Source organism: Balaenoptera borealis (genome assembly GCF_965194805.1).
Source record: "Balaenoptera borealis genome assembly, chromosome: 19".
NCBI lineage: Eukaryota > Metazoa > Chordata > Mammalia > Artiodactyla > Balaenopteridae > Balaenoptera > Balaenoptera borealis.
The window spans coordinates 29,629,807-29,649,074 of NC_138878.1; the positions used below are offsets into that span (position 1 = coordinate 29,629,807).

General features: G+C 43.4%; 1 protein-coding gene and 1 long non-coding RNA gene across 5 annotated transcripts in view; one reads left to right on the top strand and one right to left on the bottom strand.

Moving 5' to 3' along the window:
* FTO (FTO alpha-ketoglutarate dependent dioxygenase) overlaps positions 1-19,268 on the bottom strand; it is a 374,801-nt gene that overhangs the window by 34,722 nt on the left and 320,811 nt on the right. The window lies entirely within an intron of this gene.
* LOC309616273 lies at positions 1,622-5,504 on the top strand. The gene is made up of 2 exons (XR_014237399.1): positions 1,622-4,431; positions 4,570-5,504. It is a non-coding gene; the product is annotated as an uncharacterized lncRNA (long non-coding RNA).

Consider the following 19,268-nt stretch of genomic DNA (forward strand, 5'->3'; position numbering starts at 1 on the left):
TTTTTTATCAGAGGCAAACAGTCATTTTTTTTTAAAGTAAAAAGTGCATTAATAACATGGCCATTATCAAGATATTCCAAATACAACTTAATGTCTACAGGAACAATCCGACTGGATTATCTATAACAATCTCATCTGATTATCTATGAAAGGGAGCTACAGTTTTTAATGAAAAAGAAAATAATTCTTCAAATCAGTTAGAAAAAGCCAAACACGTCAATAAAAATGGGCAAAAGACCTGGACAAATATTTCACAAAAGAAGAAATGTTAAGTAGCCGTTTAAATAGAAGAAAACACTGCTACTTCATTAGTAATCAAAAGAACATAAATGAAATCAAGGAGACTCTGTTTTCCTAATCTATCAAATTGAAACAGTTTACACACAACACACACAGACACTTACACAATTACCAGTGCTGTTGTAAAGGCACAGGAAAACAGGCTTGCTCATAGACTACTGGTGGACGCTGTATAATTGGTTCAACCTTTTGGAAGAATATTTTAGCAATATGTGTCAGAAGCCTTTAAAATGTGCATATTGTTTGACTCAGGAATTCAATTCTTAGGAATTCATCCTAAGGTGATAAAAATTCACACAAAATTTTTATACAAGGATACTCATCCCAGTGTTTTATATGATAAGGAAAAAATAGGAAACAACCTAAGTGTTCAACAATAGGAGAAAAATTAAATAAATATGGCATGTCTATACAAGGGAATCCTAGTTTCTATGAACAATCATGTTCCCAGGGAATGTTTAAAGATATGAAAAATGTTTATGATATAGTAAGTGAAAAAGATCCTAATTTTGCTTTAAAAAGTATATACGTAACAACAAGGACCTACTGTATAGCACAGAGAACTATATTCAATATCTTGTAATAACCTATGATGGAGAAGAATCTGAAAAAGAATATATATACGTGTATATATATATATATATAACTGAATTACTTTGCTGTGCACCTGAAACACAACATTGTAAAGAAACTATACTTCAATTTTTTAAAAAGTATATACATATGTAGGTATGAATGCATTGAAAAAAGATTGGGAGACGATACACTAAAAAAATATGCATAGTTGTTACCTCAAGGTGGTGGGATTATAGGAGGCGTCTCTTTTCTGTTTTATACATCTTTAAATTTAAAAAAAAATGATTTCGATGAGTGCAGATTACATGCTATAATTTAAAACATGCTCACTGAAAAAGCAAACTCAGAAATATTGTTTATTTTAAAATGTTTCCTACCCTACTTTCGAAATAACTTCCCTTATGGAACATACATTTAGATCTAAATATGTTTCTTCTTTGAAGAAGAAGAAGAGTCTGGGGTATCTACACAAGGGTAAATTTTACAGATACGTGGAAATAAGGCATTTTTCAAAGTTGACAAGGGTGGAACTGGCCGTTAGGATGGTCAGGCCCCAGGCCTGAGAAAATAGTTTGTTCATTTTACAATGTTAACGCACTGGACGGAATGCAGGACACCTGAAACATGACCTTTGGTGCCAAGGGAAACTGAGCATTTGGTCTGGCACAAACAACTGGCTGTCCTAACAGTCGACAGGAGAAACACAAATCAGCAAGGGATTTGGGCTTAATTTTGATTTAAAAATTCTATCAATGGGGAAATTCTTATTTTAAATACTCATATTCAGAAGAAGAGTTCCTCCTGGCCAGCGTCAGCTTTCCCACACCCACCTTCTCAACCCCAAAACACACACACAGGGACTTTCTGACTTCTTTTTTTCAGGGCCTACAAAGCCCTGGTATGAACTTGGGGACCACACACATTAACTGAAATCCCAGGCCAAGCTTGACCGTGAAGATGAAGACCGTTATGACCTTGCTTAGGTGAGATGTTTCGAAGTCTTAGGATTTTTCACTCTGAGAGTGAAAATTCATGAAGTTGCTGACTACTGAGTCAGAGCACAGAGACATTCTATTATCTTCTCTAACTCAGTCTGCCTCCTGTCCAGCAACTGTGCTTCTACATTTTTTCTTTTCTGCTGGATTCCATTCGGGAAGAAAGGCATCCTGACTCTTGAGAAGGCCATCTATTCTGGTCTATTTGAAGATGAGGAATGGAATAGGACACGTACGAGAGGAAGAAAAATGAATTTTGGGCAGGTCAACAGTTACTGGTTTATTGACTGAGCACCTACTATGTGCTGAATGCTTTATCACGTTGTGTATTATCTCATTTATCTCACGTATCAAAGAATACCAAACCCCAGCCTTGTAAACTCCTCTCTCCTCCAACTCTAGCCAGGATAATTCATTATGACCATCAATATTAAGGCAGCTTTCAAAACGCAGTTTAAGAACTAGCTCAGCTGCAGGTTTCTTCATTTTTAATACCGGGGGATGGTTCAGACTCACGTCTAGGCAGAAGGGAAAAGTGGCCAGCTCTTCTTTCTGAACTAAGGAGATGGGGAGCTCTTCTAAAACAGGAAACCCATTGTGGCACCTGTAGCCAGTCTGGCGAGGAGGCTGATTAACATGGGGGAGGGGGCACAGGGGTGTAGCCTGGGCAAAGGAAGATGAACAGTCCGTCTCTGAGCCATGCCTCACTCACACCAAGATTTCTGAGTTTGCTTTTGTTTCAAAGCTCAAATTTCCAAATTCAGATGCAGAGCAGAATCTGTCTTTCCCTTCCCCACTCAAGCCTGTTACCCACCCCCTCCCCACAGCTCGCTAAGCGGCTGCATTTATAACTGATTAGAAGGAATACTTTATGCCTGGCCAGCCCTCCAGCAGGAGACAACTGGCTTTCTCCGTGGTGTCCAGCGAGCCCCACCGAGCCACTGCCGATGCCTCATTAGAACACAAGGCACTCCCGCCAGCCCTGGGCACTGTATGCTAGCCGCCTGTGGTCTGCATCTGTAGTCATGACAGCCGGCCCAGACTGTTGCCTTCCACTGAAGACCAAGTACATGATCCACTGCAGTTAATCAATAGGATAATGGAATGAATCAATAGGAAAGATTTTTAGAAGGTCTTAATTAAAGAAACGCTTGCAGATACAAATGATGTCTTCAATCTATTGATGGTGCCAAGGTGAAGGGTTAAACACAAACAAAACCATCAACTTTATTTTGCCGGCATGCCTTCCACAAGAGAACAACCCAGCAGCCTCCTGGCCCCAGGGTCGGCCCATTAATCAGTCCCTTGTCAATTCCATGGCCACACTGTATGGGAAAATTAGGCTATGATCAAAAATTTTAATTACTAAACGGCGGCTCAAAACAACAATGAAAAATAGATACGCACACCCTGTCTGGCCCTCCTTGGCCCCTAAAGTAGAAGCAGCATTCCCCATAAAAACCAGTTCTGCAAACAAACTCAGGGGATGCACCAAATTAGAATAATTAAAGAAAGCCTAAATTGATGGATCCCATTTGGGCAGGGGAATTCTCCAGTGGGCCTTCCGCTCAAACACGTTACATCAATATTTTTGATTCCCTAGACGGTCCTGCAGTAGGTACTGGTTTAAAGAGACATCAATCTGTGATGTCAGCATTTATCTAATGAACCTTCAAAAATCAATGTCCAGGATGGTCTGTTACATGCCGGCACCCAATTTGTCCACTCCCCTAGCCTTACCGGCTAAAACCGAAAGCCATAATAACAGTAAACAAGGACTCAAGTGGTCAGGTGGGATGGTTATACCAGAAGAGGCTGGGCTCATACAATCAGTTTCAACTCCGAGAACTCAAAGGACACAGCAACAAAACAAGGAAGCCCAGAGACCCTTCTAAGCTTTCCAAGGGCCTCCTGACTCCAGACAGGCAGATGGTAAAACGATCTGCTTCTTCAGATCATTCCCTCCTCCAAATGCACCTTCCCCTCATGTAGTTTCCGTTCCCTTGACTGTAGCCTGACAGGATTTTGGGCCCATTCCTGACAGCTATGGTAATTTTCTGCTTTTTGGGTAACTCGACTGGGATTCCATTTAGCTCCACTCAACAGGAGGCCCGTGCTTAGTTCTTCTCTTGTTAGTGTTTATGCCCAACTCATTCTCACCCTTCTGTTAAGAGGACTCCTTGACACTGATATCTTGACACCCTAACAGGCAGAAGAGAGGGCCTAAGTTTGTTTCACTTCTTTTTGCCTCTTTAAAATAAATTGGCCTGTACGGCCTGCCACGAGGCTGAGCTATTTCAAGTGCGTAACTCAGGGTGACAGGTATGCCATTCACCAGGCCAGGATTTGGCCCGCCTTATCATCTCTGCTTTTATTCGCCGCAGTTCTCTCTCTCTCTTGACCACAAGAGTCAGTCCTGAGAGCCGTGTGGAGCTCAGACGGTTGTAAGATGCGTGGTGTGGGCTCAATTCGTTGGTGCACGATTCCTGTCTGTCTCCTGGAATACAGCTTTCAGCAGCCCCTCGTGCCAAGTTTGAGTCCAATTAAACTACAATGAGAGGTACCATGATTTCATTTGCTTGGATTGTCACATTTCAGAAGTTCAGTAGCCTGCAAAATGTTCGCTGTCTCTCATTAAGCTGGTTCCAGCAACTGTGTAAAGTCTCTAATTTAGCTGCTTTTTATATTCTGCTTTCAGCCCTGAAGATGGCTGCCTGCAGGGAAGAATCCTGTGCCATCCGTGGTATTAGAGAGTGTTTCTGACTGTACAAATAGAATAGCAAAACTGACCCTACGACAAGAATGAGATGACAGTCTAAGGGTTCCAGTTACGTTTGTCTAGCGTTTCTCTGGAAGAATCCTCGCTTCAGAGAGGAGGCGTGTATACATTTGTTTGGGGGAGGGGTACATTCTATGCTAAAGAACTCTCAGTATGGTGATTATATTTTCAGAACTACAAATAAAGACCTTTAAGTTTTTATTTCCTGATATGAATGTTTATTTTAAAATCTTAACGAAAACATAAAAACAAAATTTCTTTTAGATATACAATAAAAAATGAATTGCCTTTAATCAAAGAGTGGAAATCAGAGTTGTCCTGGAAATCTGATATGTATTAGACACTGGGTAGATCTCATCTGAGTCCTGCTGGTTGGGCTTAAGGGGGAAAAAAAAATCACCATTCTGTAGACTGTGAGTATGCTAATTTCCGTTACGGGCTCTGGTCTGATAAGGAAATTGCTATACAGATGCCATTCATGACGATTACGGTTTACTGACTGAGTACTAGATGCCAGGCATTATGTTAAGAGCTTACACACAGGGCTTCCCTGGTGGCGCAGTGGTTAAGAATCCGCCTGCCGATGCAGGGGACGCGGGTTCGAGCCCTGGTCTGGGAAGATCCCACATGCCGCGGAGCGGCTAGGCCCGTGAGCCACAACTACTGAGCCTGCGCGTCTGGAGCCTGTGCTCCGCAACAAGAGAGGCCGCGATAGTGAGAGGCCCGCGCACCGCGATGAAGAGTGGCCCCCGCTCGCCGCAACTAGAGAAAGCCCTCTCACAGAAACGAAGACCCAACACAGCCAAAAATAAATAAATAAATAAGTAAATAAATTTAAAAAACAACAAAAAAACTTATTAAAAAAAAAAAAAAGAGCTTACACACAGAATCTCATTTCATCCTCTCAATAACCCATTTTCCAGATGAGGAGAGTGAGGTACAGAGTAAGTTAACTTGCTCAAAGTCATAGCTGGCAAGAGAAAGAACCAGGAATCAAACCCAGGTCTGTCTGACTCCAAAGCCCTTCTTCCTAACCATTTTGCCCTTACACTTCAGTGGCAAAGGCTGGCTCAATCCCTATCGGATTCACAAAATACAAACTGGCAGGTGCACGGCGACAGGAGTCATGTCTGTTGTGCTTCCCTCGGAGCAGAGATTAGCATGGCCACTGAGTCGATTTCAACCTTGGCTAATGTATTCACTTTGGTAGACAGGAATCTTCTGGAGTTCCAATCCTTCTAGTAACCTTTCCATTTTGAAAAATAATACTTCTGAGTAGGGTTCCTTTTCTAACTCCAAAAGAAAATGTAGAAAATGTAGAAATGCCCAATGCCTGAAGAAGAAAACTTAAATAATGTATAATTCCACCGCCCAGATATAATCACTCTTGGTGCAAATTCTCTATTGCCTTATTATTATTATTTATTTTTGTCTATAAAATTTATGATTTCCAGTATTATTTGCTTGGTGTTTGGTGTTCTTCTCAATGAATATACAAACCCACCCAGACTACACGTCATGTCCTTCCTATGGATGTTTATAATCACCATATTAAGTTGGCCACTCCCTGAATGTGAAACCCTGGTTCTTTTAAATGTGCTGCCACCTCAATTGACTCCACAGAGGTGAAACCTGGAACTTTTTTTTTTTAGGCCCAGGTGCTGAGAACAGCCCCAGCTGGCTGAAAACTGAAGGTCAAAGAGGCCCTGGGTCTGGCTGAATGTGCCAAACTCTGAATCCCAGAAGCTTAAAATATAATCAGAGTTCCTTCTACCAGCTCAGGGATCCTTGGATCTTTTAGTATTCCTTAAAAAAAAAAAAAAAAAAAAAGACAGAAAGAGCTCAGCATAAAACTGAAGAGATCAGTTTAATTATGTATGTGCAAAAAAATAATCAAGGTCAAAAAACGCTTTCATTTTCTTGGGTAATTTTTTTTTGAAACATATATGGTTGATATTCTTGCTTAGGAGATGGAAATGATACTTCAGCCTACAGCAGTCAAGGGTTTACAGAACGGAGGCTGAGGCTCTTTGCCTGGCCCTGGGAAGGGTGTGATGAACACAGTCTGAAATCAATATCAGGCAACAGTTACTGCATTCAATATTATTTGCCGAGATGGGCTGCTGGAAGAGGATGGGGGGAAGAGAGAGGTATGTCGATAGCTTTAACGAAGCACTCCACAGCCATGCACAAAGGGAGGTCAAATAACTATCAGCAGACCAGTCCCCACTGTAAGTAGTAAAAAATGATAAAATCAATATTATTAAATAAAAAGTTAGCACTGCTATTGAACCCTCTCACTATCTTGGCAGCGCCTGGCTGAAAATGAAGGAGGCTATTTTCCACTCTCTTCAGGGGCAAATGTTTAGGATCAGAAACATTTGCAGAATGTGGGGGACAGAGAGGTATTTTTCACATAAAAACTGAGCCACGGGAACATCTGAACAATAGGGCCAGGTAACTGTCACCATGGAAGACAACGATCCTTCCCACCCAGGTGGACATATGCTCTGAGGGCCACTAAAGGCTACATCATTTAGATGTGGACTTTGCCCTTCTGTCCTTCAGGGTGACAGAGGTGGGTCTGGCTTGGAGCTTTCCAGGAAAAGAGAAAGGTCCTACTTGCTGTCCTTTCAAATCTTGAGATTTGGAAATGTACCAGAAAAAATCATTGAGGAGAAAAAGGGGGGAAAAAAAAAGAAAAAAGAAAAAAAAAAGAAAGAAAGCAAAAGGAAAAAGAGGAAGAAAACAAGGGCATTCAGTAGCCGAGAATCGACCTGTTCTTGTCAGCCCAGAGGACTGTGGGGAAGCTTCTCGAAGCCAAGGAGGCATTCGTTGCTGCTGGCTTTGGGTGGTTACTTCTGTAAACTGAAGGCAGCCTATAGCAGGTATTGAAAAAGATACATTTAGACTAAAGATAGTCCAGCCAAAAATTCCTATGAAAGTAGCAAGCTCCAGTCATATCTGAAGGAGGAAGGAAAAAGAAGAAGAAGAAGGAGAAGGAGAAGAAGAAGAAGAAGAAGAATGGGTAAAACTGAGTGACAGCCCGTCGGCAAGACTGCATTTGCTGCTCTGACCTGCATTTAAACACAGAGATGCTTAGCCTTTTGAAAACCTAAAGTTGGCTCCCTTGTTTGCATTTCATAGAAACTACTAAAGAAAGTAAACAAGAACCTTTGGTGAATTATTTAGCATACAAATAAACCAGCAACGAAGGCTAAGTAGGCCTATATGAACTAACTGGATTGAAATATTCATCTGTGAATAACCCTCCAATCTGGTGCTTTCACGTACAAATACTACATGGAACATTAGACACAACTAGCTTCTAGGGATATTTAGGCTCACTAGAGAGCAATTTTTATGTCTACTGGCATCTGTGGGTAGTGATATGGACTGACTGTTAATATAACCTACATAAAATTTATGTGAACACTCACAGAAATAGGAACACACTGTCAGACAGCTGGTGTCTGATGTGAAGCACATGCGGATTTTATACGCACTGCGTAAACTAACCTTTGCAATAAAGATTTAGCAGGTTTATTAGTTTAGGAAATCGCTATAATTAAGGATAATTCATAATGGCCGCTTATCCACTCTCCAGCAATAGCTAGCTTGATTTAGGCTCCATTTCTTTGAGCCATAAATAAGTGAGCTGCTATCTTCTGCACAGATGTGGCATTCAACCTGTTCATGTTGGCTGGTTTTTGCTTGTGTTTTAATCAAAGGCATTAGTAGATAAGACTATAAAAAGCACAGCCTTTGAAATAAATTAGCAAGAAATGCATAGGTGAAGTTTCTTTTTTTAACTGCTCAAAAAAAGAAAAAAAAAAAAAAAAGGTAACCTCTCCCTCCAGAGGTAAAACAATTAAAAATAAATAATCCTTTTAAATGTACTTAAAGGAACTTTCATTTACAAACCCAAGGAAAGAGAAAGTGACAGAGCAAGAACATTAATGAAGGCCGAAGAAATATGAGTGTGACCTCTCTGCAGTACTTCCATTTAACTGTGCATGTAATTAAAGCCTGACCTTTGCAAATGCAGCACACTCTGCCTTGCTCCAGCTTCCCCTGCGATATAAGACCCCAGCAAGGGCTTTAGGGATGGGAGGTTTCCCCAGCACGCTCTCTCTCGTGCCTTCAGTATCCGCTCTGAGAGATGGCTGTGCTGGCGGCATGTCCGCACTGACGCAGACATCTTTCCTGCCAGTCGTTAGCAACACCTGACACTCTTCTTTCACTCATCCACGCCATCTTTGCATTACAGCCCATGCACTCTGCAAATGCTCAGGGCATGAGTCAGCGAAAGGCAAGTAGTGCCAGCACGTGGGTCCAGATCCTCAGCATCTCCAATGCCAACAAGTTGGTGAGTGTCCCCTAGGTGTGGGGCACGCTGCTAAGCCCTCCCCGGTCTGGTCTGAACAGCCAGCCCAAGGAGACCTTCTTCTCGCGAGATCTCCCCCAGGGAACTGCAGCTTGATTGACATGGGAATTTGGAATCATATGAAGGGTGAAGCTCTACAAAGACTTAAGAGTAGTTTTGCTCTTGAGATTTTCTTTTTTTTTTTTTTTAAAGGAATTCCTTTATTTTTATTTATTTATTTATTTATTTATTTTTGGCTGTGTTGGGTCCTCGTTTCTGTGCGAGGTCTTTCTCTAGTTGCGGCAAGCGGGGGCCACTCTTCATCGCGGTGCGCGGGCCTCTCACTATCGCGGCCTCTCTTGTTGCGGAGCACAGGCTCCAGACGCGCAGGCTCAGTAATTGTGGTTCACGGGCCCAGTTGCTCCGCGGCATGTGGGATCTTCCCAGACCAGGGCTCGAACCCGTGTCCCCTGCATTGGCAGGCAGATTCTCAACCACTGCGCCACGAGGGAAGTCCGAGATTTTCTTGTTTGTGGAGTTAATCACGGTGTAACAGAAAGGGTGTTGGTCTAAGAGCTGGAAGGTCTGGGATATGTTTCCCAGCTGTGTCACTTGTCATCTGCTGTGTTCCCAAGAGAGCGAGTCAGCCTCCCCACTTGCAAAGTGGGTCATCATCACCTGTCCCGCCTACTGCACGGACGGCTATAAAGACTCTGGGAAACACTGCCCACAGATCTCCTGGGACAGTAGAAATGGTGAATTCCAGCCCAGCCACTTAGGAGTGGGACCTCTCCACCTCCGAATTTTCCCGTGGTATAGCAGGGCCAATGATATCTGCCTAGTCACCCCACCATGTTAAAGAGGATCGAGAGAAATAATGTGTGCAAAAGTGGTTAGTCAACCCTGAAGAGCACTGCTGTGCAAGTTATTGGAACCAGGTCTCCTCCTGAGAGTCTCCAAAGATGCCGCTGGTCCATGGGTTCCAAACACACCAAGGTCCCTGACGATCACTCAGACCAGAGGGGGACGGTGAAGAGGATTTGAGGAGGCTGAGGTAATGCAAAGTGTTGATGGGCACGATACAAAAATGGGCGGGGCACATCAGTTTAAAAAAATAATATCTTCATACCAAACGGACTTTTCAATTCCTGGGAAGGTAGTAAAGGTGGCTGAATTATCTCTGTTAGTAGTCTGACCAGGTGAAGAGTCAGTGATAGGGTAAGTTAAACTCTCCGGAAGAAACTCCTCTCCCAAAGCACTCTCATTAAGAAGTTGGGTATGGAACTAAAACTGAGGAAACTAGCATCATTTGATACATTTTTATTGACACATTCTGGTGGTCAGCGTCCTGACCATCAAGTTGGCATGTAGACAGAAAAGCAGCAGATAGAAGGAGAACAGAAAGGGTCACTGTGACCAGCATTAGCACAACTCAGCTCTCCCTGGCCTCAGGGTCCCACTGGCAGTGGCCACTGTGGTCATCCAATGAGAATAGGGGGGTAGGAGCTGGACAACTTCCAGGAGAATCTGTGCAAATCCAGAGCGAGAAGATCTGTAGCCAGGGAAAGGCCCCCGGCTCGCATTTCATCGCCAAGGCCCTGAGAAGCAGTGTGACCTTGGCTCCCAAGCGAACAAAAAGAGCTAAGAGTTTCCTTCAGTCTCCTGAGCTCTGGGTATCTGGCAGGCTCACCTGTAGCCCTGTGATGGTAAGTGGCCTACCCTCTTTATAATTCACGTACAGGCCTATTTAATCAGGTGTGCACTGGGAGATTTATATCCCTTTACAAAAGTGATCTTGGCAAAATAAAAATCGAATGCCGGGGGTTGTAAAATAGCACTGAATCACAAAATGAGGGAGCAAGTGGGGTCAGGGAATGGGCTGGCCCTTCCCCATTCCAGCATTCAGACTGAAAGTATTAGCCTAAAATGAGGAACATATTTATCAGGAAAATCTTTTATTCTTTTAAAATAGAGTTTCCTTTAGGAGTCAAAGTTCACAGGAACATTTACCATTGTGGGGCACAAATTGACATCTTTAATAAGGCTCCTGGAAATTCAGAATTTAAATCACGGTTAGAATGATAGGGTCAGAACATGTCAAACTGAGAACTTGGGGTCAAAAAAATAAAACCGTTTTCTTTATAGCTGAATGGCTTAAAAACATCCTTAGCCTCCCAAAACTATAAACTAAAATAAAGAATCTTAAAACCAACAAATAGGCCCCAGGGTTTTCTAAGGAAAAATCTGGTTGCAAGAGTCTGCCTGGCCAGGGGAATAAATGTTTAAATATATACAATACAGCTCAGATAGAAGTAGTAGCAATCAGAGTAGTAGAAGCAGCATTAGTAGTAGTAATAGTTTAAGCTACATGTAACCATTTTTGAGGAAACGAGAGTTCCAGAAATAGAAGGAGCTCTATATTAAGCTCCTAGAAGTAAAATTAACAGGGTAGGTAGGTATAGGTGAGATGAATCAAGCACACTTCCACCTGTGACAAAGGTAGGTGGCAAAAATGACAGCAAAGGAACAGGGCAAGAGGACTCATTTGGGGGGGAGGGAAAGAGCATATTATGGTAATTCCTTTCTTTCAAAAATGATTATATTAAGACAGTCAGAACAAGGATTTGCTAGATGAGTCTCTATACCCTGTAGCCAAGTATCTTATCAACACCAGCAATCCTGATCACCGTTACAGAAAAACAGACGCTTGACCACCGGTCTGCTTTCCTTCCCCTCTCCTGCCCACCTGCACGTAAGACACAGAACCCACCCTGTCTGAAACCCTTGGTATGGTTACGCTCAACCCTGGGATCAAAATCGTCCTTCTAGGTAAAAGGAAGACAAGAGCTCTAAATGGCTTTTGTTCCAACCCCTGATGGTGACCCAAGGCGGTCTTTACTCTTATCACGTATGCTTATTTGTCACTTCACGTCTCTTTCATAACTATCCAGGAAGATGGGAGGGCACAGCCCGGCATTCATGACCTCAAGAATAATTAAAACAAGGATGGGACAGCCTGCACGGTAACGACACCGGGTTTCAGCACTGGAGCACACAGTGCTGTTTGCGTCTCCAGCCCAACTGGGAAATAGCAGTCCCAGCACACAGCCTGGTGTTTTTTTTTTTTTTTTTGGCCAGCGATTCCCTCCGAATTTCTTTCAGTGAGGACAAGCAGATTCTCAGCCAGAACTAACAAACCTCTCCAGCATAAAAGATAAATCTGAGCCCCCCTGCCCCCCCACTTCCTCCTGCCCTTTGCCTGGCGCCCCTCACACCGACAGCTTAGCGGTCATATTTTGCTAACTATCAAAACTTGGATTCATTCGATTTGCAGATGGGGACCCCTATTGGTATGAAAAAAAAAAAATCCCAGGGAAAATGGAAACTAGACACAGCCTTCTTCACCAAATATGCCTGAACTCACCAATAAAAAGACACAACACGCACAGTTCCATTTCACCAAGAAAAATACAGATGGAGCATTGAAATCCTCTCCCCCTGCAACCACACCAACAGACAACCCCCTGGGAAAAGCCTCCCCCCTTCCCCAGCGAGGCTCTGAAGGCAACCTCCTGGGACCCCCTGCAGGGACACGTACGTGCACACGCACGTGTCACTCCAGCCGCCGGTGTCAGCGGGGCTGCCGTCCATCTCTTTGCTGACAGATCTCTGTGTCGGGCAGGATTTCCAATCCTTCATGACTATCTATTTGTCACTGCAGGTGAGTGGTGGCACTCAGCCTGATCCCCAGACACTTTCACAGTTACTTATCTGTCTTTATGGATTCATCCTGTGTGTCAAGCCGGCGCATAACAGCATTACTGTCAGGGTGACAAAACTGTCCCCAGAGTGCCACAAATGATTCTCTCACCTTATGGCTGCTAGCAGGGGAAGCGCGGTGACACTACCTCGCCTTGCCCATCCTTCTCCGGCCCGAGCCTGGTTCCACCACCTCCTCCTGCAGGGACAGCTAGCTAATGATGGGTTCAGGGGAGATGCGTGATCTCTCAAAATTATAGAGAAGAAAAGGGGGCAGGGCCAGCATTCACCCCTTCCCACCAGGCACCCACACGCTCTTGTCACCTGCGCGGAGGTGGGGCACCCAAGTGTTGAACATCTATCACGGCGGAGGCCCGACAGGGGATCCCTTCCCCCTCCTCCCAAGGCCTGTCACTTGGCCACCCTCGCCGGCACACAGACAACACACAGTGAGGGAACCACAAGGCTGTTCCCTGCCAAGCCTGTAAATCTGCGCGGCCGTGGCAAGCTGAGATCTGAATGCTGTCATTTTTAGAGCAGAAATATTAACTGGAACTAATAATAAATAAGAACTTCGAGGGCAGGCTGGATTTGCCAAATGATTTGTGATCGTTTTCGGGAGCTGACTGCTTCAAAAATAACATCTCATTTCTTTTCTGTCTTGAGATGGAGCCCCGGTTCCATTTTCCTCCACACGCTTCCTTCGGAATGTAATTTTGACAGCAACATGGTGCCTGTGGCCATGTAAGTCGGAAGGAAGGTTTCTGCTTTTCCTTTATTTTAATCCCGCAACAGCACGGCGAAATTAACACAGGAAGGGGAACACGGAGTTTTTATTGCCACTGGGAACTTGCTCGAGGATTCCACATTAAGCCATGATGGTCCTAAACCAGGCCCACAATCCTTTCACTGGCCTGCCCAGTGACCTTCGAATGCCACCCAACAGTTTCACAGATCCCTCCAAAATCAAGGTCAGTGGAGCCTAGCTCGGTTCACCAGGGAGGTCACACTATTATTTGGGGGCTTCGATAGTTGCTTAAAAAAATAAAAAAATAGATAGTCAACAAGACACGCTACTCACCAGGTGGGGTCGGGGATGAAGTCTAGTTGGAAGGCTTTGCTTTCCCACCGAAAGGTCAACTGGAATACCAGTGCACGGCGGGGGCACGCGCACACACACAAACACGCGCCAGTTCAGACGTGCCTTGCGCTCCGCTTTGTTCTTACCCTGATGAGCGCTCACTGTCTTGAGTTTTTTTTAAATAAGTTCAATCTGATTTCTGACACTGGAAAAACAAACCTAAAAGCAATTTAGAAAACACCTGCCCGTGAAGTCAGATGGCAAAATATCTAAAGCTTCTCTCGAAATCTGTGACCTCAGAGGCTGACATGGTTTGATGGGAAATTTAATGTAATAGGCTGCGAAAGCCAAGAGGCCTGTTGTCAGCAATGAAGTCTGAAAGTTAGCAGAATTAATAACACTGTACAATGGAAGAGCCCTCAAGGGACAGGGCTGCAGAACCAGGGCAGTGGGGAAAAATGACTTTTGAAGTCATTTCACTATGACATTCTGTCATCACTGCTAAACGGAAATAAAAAATCATCCAAATCGCCACATGTTTCTTTGTGTGTCCTTCCCTTATCTAATATAAAGTAATAACACCCCACCCAGGCTGGGAACGGACCCTCGAGGGATCCCGAGCGCTCCATTTTGAATCGCTAAATGCAATAAGAATAAATGCAAGTGGGAGTCTGTTTAGCAGAGAGTGATGCCTGGTCAGCTGCCCATCGAAAGCCAATAAATCTCAATGCTTCAACAAGAGATGAAAATAGTTATCTCATCATTGCAGTGCCAGGGCGAAATTTCCTCTGAGCCTGAGTATTTTTATAGATGATTTATGTCCGGGAAGGATAGTTATTTAGCAAAATGGCAGATAATGATGAATAGAAAGTAAATATGAATAGCAGCAAGGGAGTGGTGCTTTGCCGCCGCAGCAGACCAAACAAAATACCTCCATAAAGTACATGCCACAGATAATTGCCATTACACTGAAACTAGCATCCCTGGATGACTGGGAGTGAAATACAAATGAGCCCATCTGATTTAGTAAGTGATGGCTTTTTGTTGTTCTAGAATACATGCCCCCAGGAGTGTGCTAATTTTTCGTGAAAGCATACTTGATGTCTTTAGAGGAGTAGTTATGAGCACAGGCTCCGAGCTACGTTGACTGGATTCACAGCTCAGCGCAACTTCCTACTTGTGAGACCTTGGGTAAGTTGCTTAATTTTTCTCAACCTTAGCTTCTCCATCTCTAAGATGGAGATAACAGTAGTGATCTCACAGCTTTGTTGCAAGGATGAATCTAGGGGAGCTGTACCATGATTCTTGGCCATGGAATGAATACTACATAAACACTGGCTATTAGGTAGGATCCAGCCACCCAGAGAACTATCTATTGCTCTTTCAATTTTATCCAGTCTTCGCCAGTCACTGAATCCTTCAGTTGAATCCAGAGTAAGATTCGAAAAGAGGAGAGTTATGAGGCGAAAATTTGCAGCCTACTTACTGATTGGGTGGAGGTCAACATTTTCCCAGTATGTTTTTTGATCATTCCACCATCACTAGCCTTAATTCTCAAGGCATATGAAATGGTCATATGAAAGAGAAGTAAGGAATGAGAGAAATTATTCATGGAGTTACAATGGAAAGGAAGTCTATTTGAAAAATAAACAGAACTGAATTTTTTGGAGCCTTTGAATAAAAGATAAGTTGACTGCACACAGAATGTCAAAATGGAACGGAAGGTATTTTTTTAAACAGTTTTTTTTCTGCACTGAAGCACTACACAAGGAAAAAAAAAAACCCAACTAATTATAGTTTTAAATGTCCAAAACGCCATGTCCACCAAGAGCTCCGTGCTCATTAGTACTAGTAATTAACTTTACAACTGTCACCACAAACAGCACACAGGCTGACAGATAGAGAGGAGCTCTGAGGGTGCTAATAAATCCGGAAATAACAACTTGACACACAGATGCACAAAAGGATGCAGGTGATAAAGAAATGTTGACATCAAATCTAATTATCTTCGAAACGGCCAACTACAGCACGAGCCACAGTAATGCACTGTTATTGCTGGTGATGAGCCCCACTGGAACAGGGCTTAACCACTGCCTACAACCCAGCGTTTACAGCCCTTTTCAGAGCCGGTGAGGACAATATCAAACAGGAAATTATGAGTGTCATGACCCCTCCAAGTCAAAAATCCAGTGATGAATATGGACTCAGCAAGGCACAGCAGATTACCCCCTCACGAGTTCTAAAGCTGGGATGATATATGACATTTTTATCAGGCACTTTCTCAGGAATGTCACCAAGAGGGAAAATAAAGGCCCTGCAAAGAGGCAACTAGGTGAATTATGCAACTGTAATTGCCGATCATAACCTGATATGAGTTGAAATTGCTCTGTTTTCATATTGAGATAGCATAAAATTGTCGGGAAATGCAATGGCTCCTTAATGTGGGCTAGATGAGTCTAATATTCTGATCATTTTTCACTCGGCTGCAAGGTAAATCGAGCTTCCTTAACACAGTCGCCGTGGCCCAGGGCAATCGAGGGGCCCAATTTTACACTTGAATTGAGCAAATATGTGTAAACTACGATTTTTCATATTTTCTGCATGCATAAGAAGATGAAACATCTTTATCATCTGTATTGTCTGGCTGAGCTTATACAAAATATTAGTTTATCTCTCCTACTTTGGTTCATTCCATAAGCGAGACACATAGATCTGAAGGACAGGCAATATCCCATATATAAAACAAGTCCATCTTTCATGCAGTCTCATTTCACAAGTTCTCCTATTTAAAACAACAAACCACCACAACAAAAACAGACACTGCCGCAGCATACAAAGGAAGCTTTTTTTTTTTTTTTTTTAAGGGGAGGAAAAAATCCAAATAAAGGCCCTGAATACTACCAATTGTTCCTTCATCCTCCTGTTTGTGCAGAGGAGGTGGGAAAAGCCCAAATAATCTTTGCTGTCTCTCCTAGACTGCCTCCCTCTTCCCCCTCAGATCAGTTATACCTGCAAGAGGATGGTATCAGCATCTTATTGCTTTCCCGCTGTGGCCTGCGGCAAATGGATAAAGAATATGTCGGCTTCCTTCCTCCTTGGAGTCATCTCTAAACCTGGGAGCATCTTGATAGTATTACTGGGGTTCTCTGGTAGCCGGTCCTATTACTTCTCGTTCCTGAGCCCCAGCCCCTAGAGGGTAGAGGACCCAGGCCCGGCAGAGCTGCTGCTTTATTGCAAAGTGAATTCTCCCCTCTACCTGTGTCACTCATCCTCAGGCCCTAGGTCAGCCATACAGCACCATCCATGCACAGGGCAAGCTCTGCTTAGCCTAGAGCATGAGGTCCTGGAAATGGGTCTACTAATGAGTCAGCCGTTCTAAGGGCCATTAGAGCAGGGTCCCTATGGACATGTGTTCCTTCCACTGTGATTTAGTACTGACCATCAATATATCAGGGCTATACTGGCTGATGTCTTTATCTTCTCATCATTTTCTACAAGTATTCCATTGGTGAGCCCAGGCACGACTCTTCCACCTGTTCAGCCACCAGTCACAGTGAAACCTGCACTTATACATCCAGCAAACACACAAAGCATTCAAATAATCTCATGTTTTTTTGTCCTTTTAAAAATAATCAAACCATTTGTTTCTAATCAAAAGACCCCTGGATAATAGAGTGTTAGTGACAGAGAAATCAAGGAGGGATAAATAAAACTGACAGACTGGGAAGAACCATTCAAAATGAGTCAAATTCAGCATGGGACAGTCGCACCCCAGAGGTGAAATCTTCCGATGCTTCTTCTGTAGTGGCCGACCCGCTCTGTAATGACTCAGTGCTATATAGATCAATGCTGAACAAAGTTTGCTAAAACTGTCTAAAGCTGGGCTAAGCTAAGGTACAGTTGGGAAAAAGTGTTTCCTGTGGTGTACTTGTGTGTGTCTAAGAGACCACTGTGTCAGTCTTAGGTACCCCCCAACCCTACCCTGCTCGAGCTTTCTCCTTTGTATGCCCATTGCATCTAAATGGACAGCACTTCAGTGCTCTCCAAGGCAGGGACCTTGCCTTATTTGTCTTCTTATTCCCAGCATCCAGCACGGCCCCTGGCAGAGTTGGCATTCAACAAGTAATCCCTGAATGAACAAGTGAATGAAGTGATGCCTGTGGCAACTGGCTAGTATATTCAGTATCTAATGCTGTGTAACAAATTACCCCCCAAATTAGGGGTTTAAAACAGTAAGCATGATTATCTCAGCGTTTCTATGGATCAGGAATTTGGTTCAGGGTCTCTCACAAGGATGCAGTCAATGTATCAGAGGGTGCTGCAGTCATCTGAGGCTTGATGTGGGCTAGAAGATACACTTCTAAGCTCATTGCCATGGCTGTTGGCTGAAGGCCTCAGTTCCTTACCGTGAGGGCTTCTCCATAACGCTGCTCACAGCATGGCAGCTGGCTTCCCCCAGAGTGAGTGGTCCAGACAGAAAGAGATTGAGATTAACCACAGTGTCTTTTATGACCTAGTTTTCTCCCTTATTATGTTTGTCAGAAGCAAGTCACCAAGTCCAGCCCACACTGAAAGGAAGAGGATTACATAAGGCTGTGAATTCCAGGAGCTGAGGATCACCGGGGGCCATCTTGGAGGTTGGCTACCACTGCTAGATTCTAAGATAACAATGAACTCAACCAACACTTATTGAGTTCCCTCTATGTAACAGACCCTGTGCTGGGTGCTGGGGATACAATGGTCAGTGGAAAGCAAGGTACATGGCTCCTGCCCTCATGGAGTTTACAATCCAGTAGGGAAGCTGGGTGTTAAAAAACTAGAATATGAGTATTACGTAGAGTGGTGGGAATGTAGGAGCACAGGGCACCCTTAGCTTAAGATATATAAACTGGAACCATAGGCCGTTAGACAGATTGTCTTTTTATACATGCTATTATTATGCCCTAGCCATCATTCTGGATTTTTCCCAAATAATTATACATTGTCCTGAAAATAGAGTGCTGGATTTTAAGTGAGGGTGAGCCCTTAATAGGTAGCAGGCAAGAATCAGAGATGTTTATCAGCTTCCTCTCTCCAGCGAGGAACTTCAGGCCAGGAGGGCAAAGACTTGCTCAATTGCAAAATAATAACTTTATATCAAAACACCTTCATTTTTCAGAGGGAAAACAAGTCATAGGTGGAGATAGAAAATCTGCTTTCTGAGCCCTAAAGATGCCCTTCTAATCACTAGATAATGGGGGATTGCATTGTACCCCTAAATGATCTGAACCCAACTAAGCCAAAACAAAACCTTCCTGTGTCATTTATTTACTATTTAAAATTTTCTTCATTTTTATTTTTCAAATAATAGAAAGACAGTGAGTGTTAAGTTTTGGGGGGATTCTGTTTTTCTTGTTTTGTTTTGTTTTTTTA